Genomic DNA, 21,411 nt, shown 5'->3' with positions numbered 1-21,411 from the left:
AGCAGGATCCCTCTTGGTGCTGTGTTGAGAATAGACCATGGTGGTCGTGGGAGTGGGCGTAGGGGTTTAGGAAGAGCAGGGAGATCTGTGAGGAAGCTTTGCAGGGATCCAGGGGAGAGGTGATGGTGGCCATGACCAGGCTGTTGGCAGTGAAGGTGGGGAGCAGTGGTGAGACCTGAGATCGGTTTTGTTTTTTTCTTTTTTTTTTGCGGTACGCGGGCCTCTCACTGTTGTGGCCTCTCCCGTTGCGGAGCACAGGCTCCGGACGCGCAGGCTCAGCGGCCATGGCTCACGGGCCCAGCTGCTCCGCGGCATGTGGGATCTTCCCGGACCGGGGCACGAACCCACATCCCCTGCATCGGCAGGCGGACTCTCAACCACTGCGCCACCAGGGAAGCCCCTGAGATCGGTTTTGAAGGCAGCTTTCGCCTGACGGAAGAGACGTAGGATTTGAGAGGAAGTTACGAGTCAAGATTGACTCAAAGACCATTCCCTGAATGTGGCTAGGAGGATGGGGTGGCCATAAATTGTGAGGGGGAACGATGCACGTGGAGCCTGTTTCAGAAGGCAGATCAAGTTCTAGACATCTTGAGTCTGAGATGTCTAGGCATCCCAGAGGGCATGCCGTGGAGGCAGATAGGTACCCAAGTCCGGAGATGAGAACAGGGATGCGGGCCGGGCTAGGAGCCTGGGAGAGCTGGAAGTGCCTGGTAACGGTTGCCAGGGTGAATTATTTTCACGTCATCCTGAAAGTGACCTACTGGTTATTCGGGGAATCTCCAGTGTGCTGCTAATCCTATGTGCTCCCTGTTAAGAAGACGCTTGGTTGGGCTCGTAAAGGTGATGCTTCCTTGGTGTTAAGTGTTAGCACCTGAGCTTTGCTGGGTTGGGGTGCTGGTTGTGTGCCCTTGAAGGAAGCTCTCGGAACCACGGAAAGCCTGAGCTAAATGCAGACTTAGAGGTTGTCTTTCTCACCCCTAACTATAGCAAGAGGAGAGTGCGTGCCCAGCTGCGGGGCAGAGAGTGGAACTGGAGTCTGCGTTGGCTGACTCACCATCCCGTTCTCTTTCTGCTCCATTGAGCAGGGACCAGCTCCTGTTTGAAGAGGCATTCAGAGAATAGATAATGCAGTGTTCTTGCTTCTTTCATCCGTTTGTCCATCTCTTATCACCCAGGAAAAGCTAGAGTGCATTCTAGAAAGGAGAAGGCTGCTGTTGCTTTTCTGTCTTAATTGTGAGCACCTTGAGTGTTTCTCAGCGGGGCAAACCGGACCCTTCAGGAACATTCATGCTTTTGGTAACAAAACAGGAAGGTAAGAGTTGGGGAAGGTTAGGGATTCATTTTCAGCTGGGGATTTCTTCCTCTCTGTCCTTCTGGGAGAGGAAGGATGTAGCCCTTTGGGCTTTTCTTCCTTACTTGCAGGGACACCTGCTCTTGGACCTTCTGAGATGGGGCTTGGGCTGTGCTGCCTGTCCCTAGCCAAGCTTAGGGTGATTTAGGGCCAGGTATGTGACCCTACCCTTAGCCAGGCCCTGTATCCTGTCTGTAAGGCACCACTGGGAGGCAATGTAGCACAATCTGAACTAGATTCAAATCCTGGTTCCTCTGTTGAATTGCTCTGTGAGCTTGAGTAGTTACTTAACATCTCTGAGCTGCAGTTTCCTTTTCTGTAAAAGGAAGACATCCTACATTAGAATGTTGTGAGGAGCCAAAGGAGAACAAAACGTATGTCGAGGGCTGGGCCCTGCACTTGGCACAAAGTAAATGTTGAGTTAATGGCAGTTGTGAGCGTCGTCATTATCATCGCTGGCATTTCCTGTGATTCCTACCTGAGGCTTAGGCCAGTTTCGTTAAGCTCGATATAGCTTCCAAAAAAGATGTGCTAATTGGATTATTGCATTTTCATGCTCTTATATTTATATATGTGTGTATGGCTTTGGAATCTACACATGTATATATTTATCCATTCAAGTTTCTCTTTTAAAAATCTGTAAGAATTATATTTTTGAGTCATTGAACCATGAGGAAATTGTTTTTCAAAAAAAGATTGCTATAAGTGATCATTATGTAGGCCATCAAAATGGAGAATAATGTAGAACTGGAAGTTAGAAGGAAAAAAAAAAGAGAGAAAGAAGCTTGATGTTCATACAGAGCCATTAGTAGAGTACATATTGTTATAACCTGGATATTTAAAAATATAGGCACTTGCCGGCCTTGTTTGAAGGTTGGATGGCACAGACAAGGCTGTTTCGGGCTTGGGATAAATATTTTTTTTGATGAATGCTACCACGTGTAGGCTTGTAATCAGGAGTGGCTTATCAGCAGCTTTTCCCAATCTGACATTCCACACGGAATGCCCCGATGGAGGAAAGTTAGCACTGTGAATGCTTTTACAGTTGAATTCCACACACATGAATTATGACAAGTGAGGCGACTACTCTGTGGTTTGTTGTGTCTGGTCTGGTTCCTACTTTTAAAGTTGCAGTTGCGTTTGGTCATTTGAAGCTTATTTTCACAGTCTGGCCAAGCCAGCAGGGTCCCGGGGCTCTGTAGGGGACATAAACCGCCAGCCTTTAAGTTAGAGTGCTCAGTAGATAAGCATTTCAAGACTTCATTGCATCATACAAAAGGACTTATGGGCTTATTTAACATACACTATTTGACTTCATTTAGATATTTAATGGAAAGAAAAGCCTTTTATTATCACCGAAGGAAAGGACTGCCACACGTCGGGAGGCTCAGTTGAAATATTACAACGGAGGTACAGAGCGCAAATGTATTTCACTGCCTTACATAATGGGGTGTTTAACAATAGTTGTTTCTTTCACTTCAGCACATGTATCTTAGATATTTGCACTTGGTAAATTATAGGCTGTGGTTCAAGAAACTCCATTTTGTGTGTGTGTTTTTAAAAATTTTTGTTTGAATAAAGCATGGACTGAATTTTAAAAATGACCGTCGAGTGTGTGATGTATGTTTATTTCACGAGCCCAGATTGAAGCGTCCACGCCAGGAATGAGCACTTTCCCTCCTGTTCTGGAGCAGTTGGAAATGTGAGCGATAGCTGGGGCTGCTGACCTGCTTGGCCACAGCATTGTCGACTGTTTCGTTTGGTGGCCGTAGGCCTGTGGTGTGGATCGGGGGTCCGGGAGGAGGGGCTGGGAACGCGTTACACTGTGAGGAAGAGGCCCTTGGCTGTCTAGGAGGAAACCCTGCTATCTTGCTGTACCTGTGTGCCTGCATCATCCCCAGGGACTGTACTACCTGCTCAGGTCGCCGGGGCTCAGGATCAACTGATTCTCCGTTTGAGGTCTACTCGTGTTCTTCCAGAACGTGAGAAGCTGTAGGGACTGAATTGTGTTTCCGCCCCAAATTCCTATGTTGAAGTCCTAACCCCTAGTACCTCAGAATGTGACTGCATTTGGAGAGAGGGTCTTTAAGGAGGTAATTACGTTAAAATGAGATTATTAGCGTGGGACCTAATCCATTATGATCGGCATGTTTGTAAGAAGCGGAGATGAGGACGTAGACACACAGGCAGGGAAGACCGTGTGAAGACACAGGGAGATGGCCATCCGCATGCCAAAGAGAGACCCCTCGGAAGAAACCAGCCCTACTGACATCTTGATCTCAGACTTCTAGCCTCTGGAACTGCGAGAAAATAAATTTCTGTTGTTTAAGCCACCTAACCTAGGGTACTCAGTTGTGGCAGCCTGAGCGAACTGACACAGGAGCAAATCAGAATCTACAGGAGGGCATGCCTCATTTGAAAAAGTCTATTTCGTATTATATTACAAGTTGAAATTTGGAAAATCATGGCAGGAAAACCTTTACAGGAAGGAAAACCTCTAAAGCTTGGCCAAATCCACGTGGCAAGTAGCGCTGTATTAGTGCATGCTGAAGGACAGATGGTCCGCTATTTACGAAGATTTGACTTGAGATTTTTCAACTTTCTGATGGTGCAGAAGCAATCCTCATTCAGTAGAAACCGTACTTTGAATTTTGAATTTTGCTCCTTCTCTAGGCTCGCAGTAGGCGGTACAGTACTCTCTGGTGATGCTGGGAGGAGGCCTGGCTCCCATTCAGCCACACGATCACGAGGGCAAACAACCGACACACTTAGAACCATTCTGTGCCCAGACAACCAATCTGTTTTTCACTTTCAGTGCAGTATTCAATACATTATGTGAGATATTCAGCACTTCATTATAAAATAGGCTTTGTGTTGGATGATTTTGCCCAGCTGTAGATTACTGTACATGTTCCGAGCACGTTTAAGGTGGGCTAGGCTAAGTTGTGGTGTCCCACAGGTTAGGTGTATTAAATGCATTTTTACTTGGCGATATTTTCAATTTACAGTGGGTTTATTGGGACATAAGCCCATTGTAGGATGGGGAAAATCTGTGCTAACATGTAATATCTGTTGAGCACTCACAGTGGGCTGGACCCAGGGAGAAGGGTCTTGCCTACATCATCTCCTCAAGTCCTCACCACAGTCCTGTGAGGTAGGAGCTATTATCTCCATCTTATAAGTGAGGAAACTGAGACAAAGAGGTTAAGTGACATCCATGGGATTCAGAGCCAGGCAGCTGTGCTCCGGGCTTGTCCATGTTTTTGCTTCTCCAGCCCTGGGAGGTCGGGGTCGAGGGAGGGGTGGTCATCCAATCCATTATGACTATTGGCTAAAAGATACTGGAACTTGCTGTCTTAGACCACGTTTTGGTCCCACCACCAGAGAGAGGCTATCGAGTGTGTTGAGTGTGGTGAAGATGTCGCTAGTCATAATAATAATCACTCATATTACAGAGCACTTAATGTGAGCCCTGATCGGACCTTTGTTTTTGTTTATGTTTTGCCCAGCCGCTCCGCGGCATGTGGGATCCTCCCGGACCGGGGCACGGACCCGCGTCCTCTGCATCGGCAGGCGGACTCTCAGCCTCTGCACCACCAGGGAAGCCCCTGATCGGAGCTTTGAACCCGCCTCTTTGACCTTCGCCGTATCCCTAAGTGGTTTTGCCAGGGCTTTCCAGCGGGCCGCCTCCAGGTGATGGGACTCTGGCACCTGAACCCCTCAAGCAACACTGGGCAGCCCTGCTTCCCCAGCAAGCCCCGCCCTTGCCCAGCATCTGTATCTGTCACGGGGAAGGGAACAAGGGCAGCTGACATTTGAATTTTAAAATAGAAGAAACTTTGTTCTTTTTCCTCTTACTACAAAAGCATCGTATGATAAATGTAAAAAAATCTTAAAACCAGAGCAAAAATAAATAAATCATCTGTAGTTCCATCCCCTAGAGAGAATGGCTGCTAGTGTTTTTCTGTCTGCCTTTCTCGTCTTTTTCCCATGGAAATATACTTACTTTAACCATAAATGTACTAATATTTTTATGAGCAGCAGCGTTAGTTAGAAAAGAGTAAGGACTTTGGCACAAGACGGCTTAATATCACAGCTTTCCCTTCCTAACCATGTGACTTTGGACATGTTATTTAATTTCTCTGTCTCCATTTTGTGTCTTTAAAATGAGGATAATATGTAAGACCCACTTCACTGGGGTTTGCAGTAGCCCAGTGTATGTAGTGTGCTCTTTTGTAGCATCTGGCACACAGTAAATAAACTAACCATAACTTTAAGAAGAAAAAGTTTTTGTAACACATATCTGTTACTTAGCAACATATCGTTCAACAGACATTTGGTGAGCAGGTATGATTTGGGGATTGTGTTTCCTTCTGTGTCCGTGTTTATTTTTCCAGCCCTTTTTAATGGCTGCATAGTATTTCACCATCACTGTGAATCATAATGTATTTAATTTTTATTGGATATTTATTTTTCCCAGTTTTTGTAGGCCATAGACAGTGCTGTGATATGTTTCTTTGCAACCTTATAGCTCATCTCTTCCCCAGTGGTTACTATTTCATTAAGATCAGTTCCAAAGAGTAAGGGGTGAACAGGAATGCACGGTTTAAATGGTTTGTTGAAGCAGGACCAAATCCCCCTCCCCGCTGACGCCCACAAAGGCTGTGCCAGCTTACTGTGAACCTGGCCATGGATGAGAGTACTCATTTCTGTTTGTAAAACTTTGATGTAATATTAGATTGATGCGCTTAAAAGGTAAACAAGGCATCATCTCTGTGGGTGGCTGACCCAAATCCGTTATGGTGAAGGACAAGCAGTGACTTTCAGAATAGAGAGGGGAGAGACCAATCAGACACTGGCGTACAGTTAATTGTGTGGTCCAAGCACAGATGACAATGACAGCTCTCATGTATGGAACCCTTACTGTGGGTCAGAAGTTCTATACGGTGTTCTCAAACACCATATTTAATCTTCACAGCAGCGTTTTGAGGTGGGGACCCTTTAGCCCATTTTATAGATGCAGAAACAGGACTTTAGAGAAGTTATGTAAATTGTCCAGAAAAGCACAAATTAGGCTACCGTGTGGCAGAGTTGGAAGTTGAACCCAGGCGCTCTGACTCTCAGGTTCTTGCTCTTGTCCTGCGGTAATGGAGATGGAGCTGGAAACGTGGACACAGGAGCCAGCATGCAGATGAAGTGAGACCAGGCATGGTGGCTGGCCGGTCTTGCGGGGAAGGCTGACAGGGTTTCTAGCTTGTTGGAATAGAAGGCACAGCTTTGGCAGCAGACATAGGGAAGCAGAGAGGGGGAACCCATGTAGAGCGAGTGTGCAGATTCAGATGGTATATGTGGGGCTACAGAGACTGGGGCTGGAGATCTCCCAGGAGATACAGGCGATCTCCCTTAGCCTGTTTTATGGCCTGTGTGCATCATCCTGCTTAACCCTTTTACCACCCCATGATGTAGGACTTGTTCTTACCCCCATTTTGTAGCTGCAGAAACCGAGGCCCAGAGAGCTTGAATAACTCAGTCCTTGAGTATCACAGCCAGAATCAGACCCCAGGCAGCCAGACTTCTGGTCTGGGCCAAAGCCGATGGGAAGGAGAACTCAGTGGAGAGTTTGCACCCTAGGAACCACTGTTGGAAGTAGTCTCTCCCTCCTTTTGAACTTTGTAGCGATTACTGTCTGTAGAATTCATCTGGCAATTAATCGTGTATTCCCCGTGACACAGCTCTTACTGTTGTCCTGACGTGTTATTTCGATCATGTATTGTAATTTAACTTCTTGTGCTGGGCAGACCACTGAGCCTTGATAGCCCACTGACGCAACCCCCAGACATGTGCCCCACGGTTCCTCAGAGGGGGACTCGATAAATGTTTGACTGAATTTCACTGGAGGCATCTTGCCCTGGAGACTTTAGACAGTGACATTTGGGGAGGGGCAGGGGGTGGGAAGGAAGGCGGGGACAGCGCCTAGGATTGCGATCAGGTGGACTTGGGAGAACAGAGAGGAGATTGAGGGCTAGAAAGCATCTCTTTTGCACCGGTGATGAAAGGACAGAATGGGTGTCTCGGCCGCCTGCATAAGCCCCTCTTCTTGTGTCTCCTTCCTCCGTGGGGATGTGCCCTGCGTTCAGGTTGTACTACCAGGGCTCTCTTGGCTTTGTACTTCCCTCCTAACCAGGATTTGCCGAGTGCAATTGTAACCCTGTATTTCCAGCTGTCGTGGGAGGCTTTCCAGATCTTCTCATGTTTCCCATTGGAGCTGTTGGAAGAGTGGTGCTCAGTAGTGTTGGGTACCACGAAGGGGGGAGACTTGCGTTCCAGGTGCAGGTGGCTGCATCACTTACTAGCCATGGCCTCGGGTAGAGGACTTTGCTTCTCTGAGCCTCAATTTCCACATCTGTAAGATAGCGGTACTTTACTTGTGAGGCTTGTAAGAGCCTGGATGGAAATGCTTAGTCAGGAAAGAGCGCTGGGCCTGGTGAGGGCTCCATCAACGTTGGCTGGTCTTAGAACTGGATATCTTCAGGAGCGTATGTAGGGGCCTCCCACTCTGTTGAACACCAAGGTGAAAGGCCAGTGTGTTCCTTTCTTTTCTTGTGTTTATGACAGACGTTTCACCACTTTGACTCTTGGATACTTTTCACGGATGGTTTGGTCCTAATCATCAGCTCTTCTCCTGGTCTCCTGAGCACCTCCTGAGCATTTCCAAAGCACCTCATTCCGCCCCCTTTCTCAGAAGGAAGTGTGGCCATCAGACCTTGGACCACTCCGAGGCTGGTCATCGTCCTCATATTTGTTTACCAGGATGATGATGATTATTAAATTTATTTATTTATTTATTTTTGGCTGCGTTGGGTCTTTGTTGCTGCGCACAGGCTTTCGCTAGTTGCGGCGGGCAGGGGTTACTCTTTGTTGCGGTGCGCGGGCTTCTCATTGGGGTGGCTTCTCTTGTTACGGAGCACGGGCTCTAGGCGCGCGGGCTTCAGCAGTTGCTGCGCGTGGGCGCAGCAGTTGTGGCTCGCGGGCTCTAGAGCACAGGCTCAGCAGTTGTGGCACACGGGCTTAGCTGCTCCGCGGCGTGTGGGATCTTCCCGTACCAGGGCTCGAACCTGTGTCCCCTGCACTGGCAGGCGGATTCCTAACCACTGCGCCACCAGGGAAGTCCCGATTATTATTATTATTTTTTTTATTTTGTAAGAATTAACTGGAACTTCTTTTTCAGTCATTTCATTAGTCATTCAACTCTTTTGTTTTCTTTTGAGGTGGGAGACAGATTACTTTGAGGCAGTGGGTCAGATGGAGGTGGCTGGCTGGGTAACCGTATCCCCGCTGAGTCAGCTGTCTGCTCAGACAACTGGAAGCTGAAGTGTGCTGATGACTCGTCACCAGCCAGCGTCACATTAACTTGAAATTCCATTTCTGCTCCTCAGCTGTGGGAGCTTGGATGCCTTTGTGGGTTGTTGGAAAGCACTCCAAGTATTGTTATCGATCGGATTACGGAGCCTGGAATTGTCGGTTATCCCCTGAAGTGATGTTTTCCATTTGAGACCAAGGCGTAAAATTGTGAAATGGGATGGTTCAAAAAGGTGGGATTCGATGCTGTCAGTTTTTAGAAAGCGAAAGCCAGGCTCTGGCAAAGTCATTGACTCACAGAGGTTCTCCATCGGTTGGCACAGCCGGGACAAGTTTTGTTCTTCCTATGGATTGGTCATCCAGCACCCACCCCCCCTAGGTCTTATTGCCCTTCTGTTAAAATTATCTGGGCAGCTATTTGTTTTGGGTCTCCTTCCTTGAGTGGAGAGGCAATCTCAATGTCAGGGATGGTGGCTGCCTCAAGGCGCCCTTGGCCCCTCCTCCTGATTCATCGTATCCCTGAATCACACTGTAGCCTTGGAAAAGAAGTCTGTTCAGTGTGTTTGTTCTCTGATATCTGTATGTTCTGTACATCATCCATCTTGGGTGATGGATAAAGTGCCATACGGGGTTACTTTGCCTCCCTGCAGTAACATACATGATGAAAGAATAACGCTTAGTAAATGAGGATGTTTATCTTATTACGCTCTAACAATTTTAACTCTCTTGTTGTTGTTTTTTGACTTCTTTAAATTGGTCATGAGCTTAGAAGATGACTTGAGGGTGGGGGGCAGGGGCGGGGCTGGCATTATTTGCTTGAACAAAGAGTTTGGCCTCTCTGGTTTTATTCCTTTAAGTCATTTGTATTTCACCTCAAAGGCCTGTAGTAAGAAGGCTTTTTGTTCCTAGTTGGAATATTGGAACCCATAGAATTCTCTAGAAGAGAGCTTTGGCCCAGCTGTGGTGGGACTTGGTGCTTCATCCCACAGAGTGACTCCCGTAAACAGCACTTATAAGCCCTAGTTTAAGACCATTGGTTTTTTTCAAAAGTTATTTTCATTTTTTTCCCCCTTTTTATTCTTTTTTAATTTTTTTCTTCCCTTTCCAATAATGGAGGACTCTCCCTTTTTACAGTTGAAGCCACTGCCTTCTTCGTAATTATAAAGCCGGCAGAAATCATCATTTGACAACGCATCTCAAAGAATTGCAGTTAATATTGCGACCTAGTTGGTTTCTTCATTTTTAAAAAAGTTGTTTTATTCCTCCCCCATATCAGCTATGTATGCCGATTATGTAATCGTAACTTCTCCCAGAAAATATGGATCCCATCTATTCATACGACAACCTCTGGTTTCACTGTGGTGTGTCACTTCCCACAGAATGTCACCGCCGGGGAAACTGAGGCTTGGGTTTGCTACTCCCCCTTCTTCTGCACGACCCACCAATGTCAAAAATTACAGTGATAAGTTTCTTGTTAGTAGCATCATTACTATGAATGTGATTCTTGTTCTCATCTAATAGAGAGCCTTGGTTACCCACAACCCACTTCCAGCTTTTGAGCGGATACATAGGGATCAACTCTCTAGAGTGAAGATGAAATAATATCATTTGTTTACCACCTTGAGTTGTTCACCACGGGCTGTGAAAAATATGTTCTCAATTTAAAAGTTCGAAAAACAAGTGTACCAGCTATCACAAAGCTCTGCCCTCCAAGTAAACATGTTTATAGAACAAGACTCAAAACAAAATACTTGATCACGATAAGCCCAGCCAATGAAAAGAAAGTAAACATGTTTACCCACAGAAGCCTTTATAAAGAGCCCAGGTGGCAGCCAGCCCTCTACTCACTTGACTGTTCCTCCCGGGAGCAGCTGAGGCTCCCCTGGGCCTCAAGGACAGAAACACCACTCGCCCTGCCAGCAGGCAGCTCACCTTTTTTAAGCCCTGCTCTCTTAGCTCAGCCCAGTCTGCCAATGAGGATGGAAGGTTTGTATTTTGTGCCACTGAACTGAGAACCACGAGTGGAAGGTATTTGTGAAATTGAGCCTGGAGTTCCCGTGATTCTTAAATAGCAACCTGTCATAGGTAGAATGCCAAGTAGGCTTATGGGGAATCTTCCTGGCTCCCTGAAAGAACCCAGATTAGTATCACATGTAATGACCTTCTGTGTCCTGGGCACTGTAGTGTAGACATCCAGGGTATAAACCATGAATTACACCCAAGCCTGGCCTCCCCCAGATCACTCTGGTGAAGGAACCAAAGGGCTCGAGCAGGAAGTTGGTAGAAAAGACAGGGGTATCCTGAGTGATACAGGGGTTTTCAGGGTACATGGAGTGAGCCTTCAGTGCTGTAAAAGAGAGGAAGGTTAGAAGGGGGATGACAAATTGTGTGGCAATGAGTTAAGGACTTGAGGGACGGTGCCTTGTCTCTGTGCAGTCCAGGAGCTAATTCAGGAGAGAGGGCCCAGTCCTAGGTGGCTCTGTGGGAGGTTGTTAGTGAATTTCAGAATTCAAAGTCTTTATTCGAGGTGGAGCAGTTCTAAGGGATGGTGAGATCGAAGTTTTGGCCATGCCCTCAGGTGTAGAGCAAGTGGTTCTGGTTAATTAGCACTTAATGAGCCCTTACTCTTATGGGCAAATATTATCCCAATTTGGGGGTATGGAGGAATTTGCCCAGGGTTATAGCTAGTAAGTAGCATAGCTAGGATGCAACATGGGAAGTCTGTTCCATAGCCTGTGCTCTCAACTGCTGCCCTGTACTGCTTCTCAAGTACACTGGAAGCTTTTAGGGTAAGAAAGTTAAGATAACCAGGTGTGTATTCACTCAGTGAATGATTTTTTTTTTTTTTTGAGTGGTACCTTATCTGTGCCAGGTGGTCTGATGTAAGCCTTGGCCAGGCTGTCGGAAGGACCATCTTCCTGCCTGTTGAGGTCGACAGAAGTGGCCACAGTGAAGGGATGTAGACCGAAATTGTGAACCAGATACTAAAACATCTGAGAAAGGTGTAGAAAAGCATCCTTGACATTTAGAGGCAAAAGCCACGTGGCTGGGTTGGGAGCAGTGGTCGCCTCACACACGGTCATCAGAAGAAGGGTTTTCAAGGATCAGGGAATCACAGTGGGGAGGGACGGTGGTGTTCTCCTTGGGGGTAGATGGCAGGCAAGGTAGACTGTTAGCAGAGCCAGAACTTGGCTCTAAGAAAGGGAATTAAAGAAAGGCCAACTCTTGCTTCTTTGTTTGCCTGAGGCCAAGGGATGTTGAGTGAATGGCTTCTGGGAAGGGTGAAAGGGACATCTTTAAGGAAAGAGGAAAGTCTCCAGATTGTTCATGATGTTGGTCTCGGAGGAGGGCGGTGGGAAGAAGTGAGCCCTGGGGCCAAGATGAAGGATGAAATGGGATTCGAGAACAGCCGGGAGGCAACAGGATGAGGGAACATCTACTCCTCGAAGAGGGGGTGACAGTTAAGTCACTCATTGTCTTTGGCAGGGTTCAGACAGAAGCTGGGTTCTACTGGGGAGATGGGGAGAGGCAGACAGATGCAGCAGGAGGGCCAGCCTTCAAGTTTTAAACGGAATGTTGAGGGGATTTTTAGTGAGGAGGAGGAATAAACAAACAAAACAGGTTTCTGGTTAAGCCTCAGTGAACTAGAAAAGTAATTACACAGACACCATATTCCCCATGTGTTCCAATTAATCTAATGGGTTTACTTAAAAACCTGTTTTTGAACAGAGATATCAGTAAGTCCTCTGGTGAGTTGAAAGAAATCTTATTAGTGAAAGTTAAGTAAAAGTAATAGTGATTAGTTCTAGGGAACTTAATTGAAATGAACTCCAGTGGGCTCACGGAAGCCACAGATGTTGCTGTGGTGACCCATTTGGTTAAATCTGGGTGACCATTTTGACTAGAACTTTAGAACTTAGCTGTTGAGATGGATGCCTCTCTAGGGTACATTTGAGGTTACGATTATTTTAAAAACAGAAGTATTATTTGTTCTTCTCCGAGCCTTATTAATTGAGGCAGATTGGCATTTTATTTGTGAGCTGACAACACACACCATTTTCCGCAGCCGAAGTGCTTTTTGAACTGGGTTCAACATTGTCAGAAAGTTATTCACGGGAGTTGGTGATGGAGCCTGCTCCACCCACTTCTGTTCTCTTTCTATTTTGGTGCTATTTGCAACAAAGGAGAAACTAAGTTAGTAAATTAGAGAAGGATTGAAGCTCTCACAAATGCTCCCCTGCCTATCAGGTTGTGTAACGGATTAGACAGAGTGGGCCCACTCTTCCTGTGGCTCAGGGACCTGAAGGAACACAGGTGCAAACCCCATGAGATGGCCTTGGCCGTGTCCTCCCAGGGTCTCCTGACCTATCTGATGGAGCTACATGATGAAATCTATAAAGATGTATATGTATATATATGTATAATCATATGTACACGTCTATTTGTGTGCGCATGTGAGTGTGTATGTACACATATACTTATTTATGTTGTGTGGGTCTAAAAAAATTCCACATATAGCATTCTCAAGCCAAAGGAAATCTAGTGGAGAAGCCACTGAATTTGAGTTTTGTGTCAGGGTCCCGGTAGGAAATAGGTGGCTTGTCCCTTTCCTGGGTCTAAAGCGGGGGCACATGGGGGAGCCTGGATACAGTAGCTGTAGGGAGAGAACTGCCCGGCAGGAGCTGTGATCCTTCATAGTCAACCTCCGGTGCCTCGGTGATAAATGCCCCATCTTCTCTGTCCTCCTGAGATGAGACCTCCATTGGTTGTACCAGCTGGAAGCCAGAACACAAGGGTACCTGTTGATGCGTCCACGCAGGGGGGCCTTCCAAGAAACACACAGCAAGGTGGAGGGTTGAGGCAGCATGGCAGATGGAGGATCTGGAGAAACAAAAGGAAAACCATCCGGTCCATTTTGTTCTGTGACCTCCTTTGGGTATGACACTGCCAGATGCACGGGAAAGGTTAATGTGGGACAAGAGGCCCCAGGTGTTCAGGATGGTAAGGAAGCATCTAGCTTTACTTCCCAAAGCTGGTGACTGGACCAGTAGCACCAGCATCACGTGGGAACTTGCTGGAGATTTTCAGGCCCCGCCCTGTACCTACTGAATGAGACACTCCGGGGGAGGGGCCCAGCAATCTGTGTTTTCTTAGCCCTCCCAGGCGTTCTGGTGCTTGCTCAAGGTTGAGAACCACAGCTGGATGTCCTGAGGTGTTGGATGGCCAGGAAAGTATGCCAGTTTGCTAAAATGGCCACTATTATCTTGCTTGGAAATGCCAGTGACGGGCATGTTGTCTGTCTGAATCCCCTGCTTGGAAACTCTGCACGCTCCCCATCCTTTTTATTTTTCGGATAGGCACTCTTCAAAAGAAATGGAATAATGGATGACATGTAGGCCGTGGGGGCTCATACCCCAGGCAGTTCATGCCTTTAATTTCCAAGTGCTCCTCTGAGCCATGCCAGGAAGTACCCGGCAGGGCCCAGACTTTGGAGGTTGTTTTTGAAAAACAGATGCAAATGCTGCCTGTGCTGTTGTTGTTTTCCCGGTGCCTGGCAGTGTTTGGTAAACAACTTGATTGCTAGGTCTTGGCCTCAGGGAACCACAGCTGCTCTTTCCAGCTCCCTGCAGACTTGTGCTGAGCAAGGATTGCTGCAGGGAAAAATAAAGAGGGGAGGACAAAACAAGAAAACAGCACTGTTGTTTTGTGGCTGCCTCTACCTGTTTTCCCGGAGCTGTTTTGCAACCACAGGCCCTGAGTTTTGATTCCTTACTTGAAAACACAAGGCAAGACCCCACGACACCCCAGGCTGCTTTCTCTTTGGTCCGAGTGGGGAGTGGCCGCCGCCGGACTTGGAAAGCCTGTTGTAGTAGCCACTGGAAGGATCTCTGCATTTTTAAATATATGTAAATTGAAAAAGGAGAAAGCTTCATTCTTTCTAATGACCCCCAAGGTGGTAATCTGGCTTTTCAGATCTCCGGGAAAACAGATTGAATATGGCACAATTAATGGTTCAGCACTTCTAGGCTTTTCTCTAAAATATTTTAATGGGCTTTTAATTTATTGCAGCTCCTGACCAGCAGGGTTGAGCCAGGGTTGCTGCTGACCCCCTGGGCCAAGGTGCTCTCTGGGGCCGTAAGCGAAGTGGAAAAGATCAAAGGCCAGCTGGAGTGTCAGCCGGGACCTCCCCAGGCTGAGCCCCTGGAGCTCACTGGATTCCTGGCCCCCCGCAGTGGCGCAGCACTCTTCAGAGTAGAGGCAAGGGCACAACTTCATCAGAGTTCCCTGGAGTATCTGGTAGAAATGCAGATTGATCATCTCTGGGCAGGAATCTGCATTTCAAGCTGGTGCCCTCCTTCCATATCAAGTTTGCAGCAAAGGACCTTGGTGATTGACAGCCAGTGTGAACGAGTAAGCCTAGGTGGGAAGCAAGTGACGGTGTTGCCAGACTTTTTTTTTTTTTTTTAATTTTGAGACCTGCATGTCATTTTAAAGCATTCACTTTTCATTGACTCCAAAGTTCTCCATTATTTTGGCTCCCCCTTGCTTCTTAGATCAAGCAGCCTTCTTCCTAAAATCCTTTTCTTTGGGCCTGAAATGCATCTTTCTGCATGTCCTTGTAGAGAGGTGATAAACTTTTGCTTGTCTGAAAAGATCTTTATTTCACTCTCATTTCTGGAAGGTAATTTTTCTGGGCATATAATTCTAGGTAGATAGTTTTTGCCTCTGGGCAGTGTTCTGGATTATTTGGGTACTGTCTTCTCTTCTGGTGGGGTTTTTTTTTTTTTTTTTTTTTTTTTCCTTTTAAATTTCAGTTGCTGTGTTTTTCATTTCTAGAGGTCAGAGTTTTGGTTAGAATTATAGAACTTGATTTTATAGTATATATGCGTGTATTTTATAGTATATGTACTATGAACACCTAAAAAGCTATAGTATAGTATATAGTTCGTGGTATTTTGGTTAGAGTTATACAGCTTATATTTTATAGTATATGTGTATGTATTGTAGTGTGTATATGTATAGTATGTATTTTATAGTATATGTACTATAAATGCATATTAAAAACTAGAGTATCTATAGTTTATATAGTATTTTGGTTAGAGTTACAGAGCTTGTGTTTTATATATATGTGTATACGTGTACGTACGTATTATATGTATGTGTATATAGAGTGTATTTATAGTATATATACTATAAGTCCATATAAAAACGACAGTATATATCATTCATACAGTATTTTGGTTAGAGTTATAGAGCTCGGTGGAGATGGAATTCCGTATTGGGTCAGTTGGATTCTTAACAAAACACACAAGTGAAACCAGAAAAATTCCACACACCACGGTGATAGTTTGTCCCTTATTTTTGGATATGCCTGGGGACTGTAATGTTTTAGGAAGTCAAACCGGACAGCACTAATGATACTCTTAAGCGTTGATTGACCTATGTACACTTTATCTAGAAGCAGACGCTGCTCCCATGCTGAACAGAAGTGTGATTCCTCCCTCCTCACTGCTGTTCTTTGGTGTGTCTTGCCTGTTTCATCCGCCTGTAAGCCTTTGACCATGATGTCCTGAATTGATGGGATCCCTTTTCCACCCCGTCTTCCAGTTCCTTCCAGAACTGGCCCAAGATAATCGCTCTCAAAAGCCCTTAACTGCCCAGATACCTACTGTGTTTTCCTGTGTCCACTTGTGCAGCTTCTCTGTGCTTTCGAATCCCTGTAGAATCGCAGACCTGAGCCGTGGCGTAACCCTAGCCATAATGTGTTACACGGGTTGCAAGTGTTCTTTTTCTTCTCTCTTTTTTTTTTATGTGTACTATTAAAATGTTAGCTGCTGTCTTTGAAAAATGAGGAAATTTCACAAAATAGTCATCTGGATTTCTGCCTTTGTTTGTGGAATCGAAAGCTCCTGTAGCCCTGGGTTCATGTGGCCACGTGGCAGTAATGGGCTTGTGGAGCCACTGGCTGCCCTCTTAGCTGAGAAAGGCCGGGGCCTCCAGTCTGCCGCCTCCCTCCTCACTCCCTGTACCTTATACCTGGCCTGCCTCGTTCACTTGCATTATCTGCCTGGTCATTGTGGGACGCCTTAGCTTTCCCCATGTGAACAAGGAAGCTCAGGTCGGAAAGGTTAAGTATCCTCTACAAGGCCTCGCAACTAAAACTCACTCAGGCAAGCTACAGTCAGAAGAGTGTCTAGTGCAAGGTAGGCGCACACAATTTTTTTTGTTGTTGTTGTTGCAATACGCCCGCCTCTCACTGTCGTGGCCTCTTCCGTTGCGGAGCACAGGCTCTGGACGTGCAGGCTCAGCGGCCATGGCTCACGGGCCCAGCCGCTCCGCGGCATGTGGGATCTTCCCGGACCGGGGCACGAGCCCTTGTCCCCTGCATCGGCAGGCGGATGGACTCTCAACCACTGCGCCACCAGGGAAGCCCTCAGCCCCTTTCTTTTTGCTACGTGATGTCGACTTAGTAGCTTTGCAGAGCTTCCGTGAGCCTTGGAAATGCTTCTTGGGTGTCAAGGCTACTTGAAGTTTGGACGACGGGGCTTTATCATTTGGACACAAACTGTGATTGGCAGTATCCACCTTCCTTGGTATTTTGGTAGAAATACAGAATCCCAGGCCCAGTTCCAGACCAATGAATCAGTGTCTGTGGGGATGGGACCCAGGAATCTGTATTTTAAAAAGCTCTTCAAGTTATTCTTCCGCGTACGAAAGTCTGAGAAACACTCATCTATAGTACATGTGGGCACTTTTCCATAGGAGTTGGAGCCGTACTCTTGGGAGAGGAATGGAATCCTTCCTTGGGCACCCAGTGAATGTTGTCAGCTGCCGAGGGTGCAGGTGCGCTAAGGCTTGGCACTAGTGCCAGGGTGAGAATTCTTCTGCTCAGGTGCACGACCCTCTGCCCACAGCTCAGCTGTGGTGTTGATGGCAGATCAGCATAGGAGTGATTTGTGTTAAAAAAAAACCTTCTTTTTAATCCGGAAGCTAATAGTTTAGGTTATTTGGAATAAGTGTGCTTTAACCAAAAAGACAAAGATGCTGAGAGGAAGAAGGGACGTGGAGAGCATCAGTTAATGACCTGACCTTGCAGATTAAAGAACTGGGATCCTGAGGCATTAAATGGCTTTTCCTGGAGCCACACAAGTGACTGATGACAATACTGGGTCCAGAATTCAGGCTTCTCCACTTGGATGTCTACACGTTACGTAGTATGTTTTCTCTTGATGGAAATATCTCTGAGTCTTCCTTCTTACGGAAAAGAGAGTTGCTTAATAGGAATCCGTACATTTATCCATGTCAGATTTGAGCTAAAGCAGCTTATTGTTACCTGGGCACTTGATAATTGGACAAAAAATATTTTTGTAATGCCAAAATACGTAAAATATTTGGCACAAAGTCTGCAATAAACAACAACCTTTCAGGGTATATGTTCAAGTAATTGGTAACTGTATCTTTCAAAACATTATTTCCGGTTCATATTTTACAACATCACACTTGATATATTGACATACCCTCGTTTGAAAGGTGTTTTCCCCTACCTCTAGATTCTATGTCTGTCGTGCTGTTTTCAGGTTTAAGGAAGTGGTGGTTTTAGAAGTTACATCTTAGCTATGTGTAAAAAAAAAAAAAATTTTTTTTTGTATTGCAGTGTCCCAGGAGCTTTTGCTGACAATTCCAGTTTCCGAACGAAACATTTGGGCAATGGTGAGGGCTTCAATCCCTTGTCTGATTTGCTGTCAACCATGAACGGACGGATGTGATACCTGCTGGCCAAAAGGGTGAGTGAACATTTACGATTATTCGTCTGAAGATTCATAAGACTAAACGTTGGCTGAAGGGGTCCTGCACGGTGCAGGGAACTGAAAAAAGGTCCCAAATTCATCAGAACAATTACACTGAAGATGAGAGACTCTCGTTTCGAAAGAAGAGTCACCCTGTCATTGTTTACTGGTGTAACCTTTTTGGGTAACTTGGGCAATGATCTTAGGATTTATAAAAGACGTAATAGGACACGGGAGAATTTTTTTTGTTTGCACGATTCTTTTACGCATACACCGAAGGGTGGCCTACCTAGATTACGAGCTACGTGCGCAGTAGAAAGAGTAATTGCTTTTCTGGTCCCGTTAAAACTTGGTGATGAAATGAACCACCTTGAAATAAGACAATAAATAACCTCATCTTGAGTTGTGGGTGGTGGTGGGGGATTTAAGTCTGAGTTGTTCCTTGAGGAAGGCCCATCGCAAGCCTTCCACATGACTGGGGCTCCTGAGCAAGTTAAAAGGTTGGGAACTGTGGACTCTCAGATTTTCAGAAAGACTCATGAGCATTTTTTTCTAGCGTAGTTCTCCTCATCAGGTTATTCATTGTAATTTTTAGGGGGAAGTTAGAAGGGACGTGATGCTCTTTTTCTGTAGATTTGATGGCGTCTGTCATGTTCTTCAGAACTCGCTGGGCTCCCCTGTAGTAATGAATGAACAATTGTGACTTGCCTTTATCAGAGACAAGAATTGGTTGAGGCCAGGTGTTTTGGGTAAAAACTCTGACATCATTCAATGGTAGCTTTGTCATAAAACGAGGTCAGCTTTATAGGGAACCATTTGGTTTCAGTTTTGTAGTGAATGGCATTTAATGATAAGAACCATTGGCATAAACTCATCTTGTTTGTCTTAGTGGAGTTGTATTTGAAACAGATTCTATTTAATGGAGGGAAGTCTAGTGAAGTAGAAAGAACACTGTATTAGAAATTGGGAGACCTGATAGCTAGCTGACATGGGGCAAGTTGGTCTGTTTTGATTTCCTATGTTTAAAATAAAGCAGGTAGGTTAAAGTGTCATGTTTGTCAGTGCTAATAAGGCCCTAGAAGTTGGCTGTTTAAATCCCCTCACTTTACAGATGGAGAATCTGCAGCCCAGAGAGTCTGATGGAGAGGTCTGTGTCCCTGGGCTAGGTCAGAGCTGTATCCCAGGTTATTTTATCCTCAGTGATTCTCTCTAGCTTATCTCAGTTACAGAGATTGTGACATCCAAGCCCCGCAATTCTGTCAACCTTCTTTGCTGATATGTGTCTCTTTAAGATGTTGTTTTGCATTTAGCTGTTCGGGCCAGCTTTTTAAAGATTTTACAGTTAGAGGTCATTTTGACAAATCCTTCCCATTTCATAGATTAAAAGAGCCCTGCTGAAGCAACCAGCCCGAATATCAGCGACCAGATGATCCTCAAGGAGCCTGTGGGCTTTAAAATTCACTTCCACTTAGGCTAGTTTGGTGTCTGACTACTTAGCCTTTGCATTTCATTCTGCTGGAGCTGGAGATAGAGGAAAAACAGAGTCTTATATCTTCCTTACAGTATTCTTTCATGGCAAGAAATAAAGCAAGTAGAAACCTGTAACACATAAGGCAAGGGTGTACACCATGAAAATTAATAGTTAATGGACTCATGGAATTTCAGATCTGTTAGGGTGCTTTGATCATCTTATGGGGTGGTCCTGGGCAAGTCCTGTGCTTCTTTCTCCTATGAAGTTCTTCTGTGGTTTTCTATTGCTCACCAGCTATGATAGACTTCTGTGAGTGGTCTGTAGACCAGTGAGCAGATAGCAGACGTTATAAAAAGTTATATCTTTGGGGATCCAGGTAGAGTTGAGAACAAAGCCTGGGTCTGTCTCGTATAAACGTGAGAATTCAAAGAAGTGGTTGGAATTCTGCTGAAGGTATTGAAATAGCAACAAACTCAGGTTTGAGGTTACCTGTCATCTCTGTCTTCAGTACTGAGAGAGTCTGACTCAGTGTCACTGTCATAAATTGATGTATGAAATTGAACAAAACCACATGAATGGATTTATTGAAGACTAGGCTCGTTTTATTCATTAATTTCATTTGGGTAAAGGCCTGCTATGTGAAAAATCAATCTGGAGAACCGTAATGAAAATGATATCTCTTGAATTGATAAAATACAGTTAGGCCCAGTCCATTACCAGTTTTTCCTAAATAAGGAAATGCTTTGTATTTATCAGATTGTAATCAATTTGCCTTCACTGTATTTTTAGTAGGCAGTGGAGGTCCCTGAAATCTGACAAACTGGAGTATGTGTTCTGATTCTTTATCATTGTTTATCCTCAGAGCACACCTTTGAGGTTTGATTAAAGGACTGATTCTCTTCCTCTGTGATGCAGTAACGTGGCCTGCGTGATGCATTGTAGATCTGATAGCTAGTTAATCCTTCTCTTATCAAAAACATATTCATAGTCCTACGGCTTTTAGAACTTTACAGTTTATCGAGTAACCAAAAGAAGCATCAGTTAATTGTTACAGCTGATACCTTGGAGTCTTTAGGCATGAAATCAATTCCAATTCTGAGTGAAATGTTTCATGGTAAGTGACCTCATGATAGAACAAGGTCCCAGTCCTAGCACTAGACAGCTAGAACAACAGATCTCCTCACTCCGGTGCAAAGAAACAAAGCCATATGATAAAAGGTTTACACAAGGAGATCATCATGGCAGAATTTCAAGTTCAGAAAATGAGTAGTTAGGTAATGTACTCAATTTATGTTGGTGATAACCCTGCTTGCATAATAAATTAGCTTAGGGGCAGGATACAGAGAAAGAAGGGCTGAGCACTTGAGGCGTCTCTTTGTGATGTGATTCTTCAATGCCCTCACCAGCAGGGAATCAGAGTTGGCTCCTGTTTCCCCCCCCCC

General features: G+C 45.5%; 1 protein-coding gene across 2 annotated transcripts in view; it reads left to right on the top strand.

Annotated features, from left to right (window-relative positions):
* Positions 1-21,411, top strand: part of FOXP1 (forkhead box P1) — a 606,527-nt gene that overhangs the window by 79,045 nt on the left and 506,071 nt on the right. For both annotated transcript variants that reach the window (XM_007447659.1, XM_007447657.1), the window contains one exon: positions 18,366-18,495. The gene's annotated coding sequence lies outside the window, so the exon portion shown is untranslated. The remainder of the gene's footprint in view (positions 1-18,365; positions 18,496-21,411) is intronic.

The sequence above is a fragment of the Lipotes vexillifer genome, unplaced genomic scaffold, assembly GCF_000442215.2.
Source record: "Lipotes vexillifer unplaced genomic scaffold, Lipotes_vexillifer_v1.1 scaffold1008, whole genome shotgun sequence".
Taxonomy (NCBI): domain Eukaryota; kingdom Metazoa; phylum Chordata; class Mammalia; order Artiodactyla; family Lipotidae; genus Lipotes; species Lipotes vexillifer.
The sequence above is the reverse complement of the archived record's forward strand: the minus strand, read 5'-3'. Positions and strand labels throughout refer to the sequence as shown.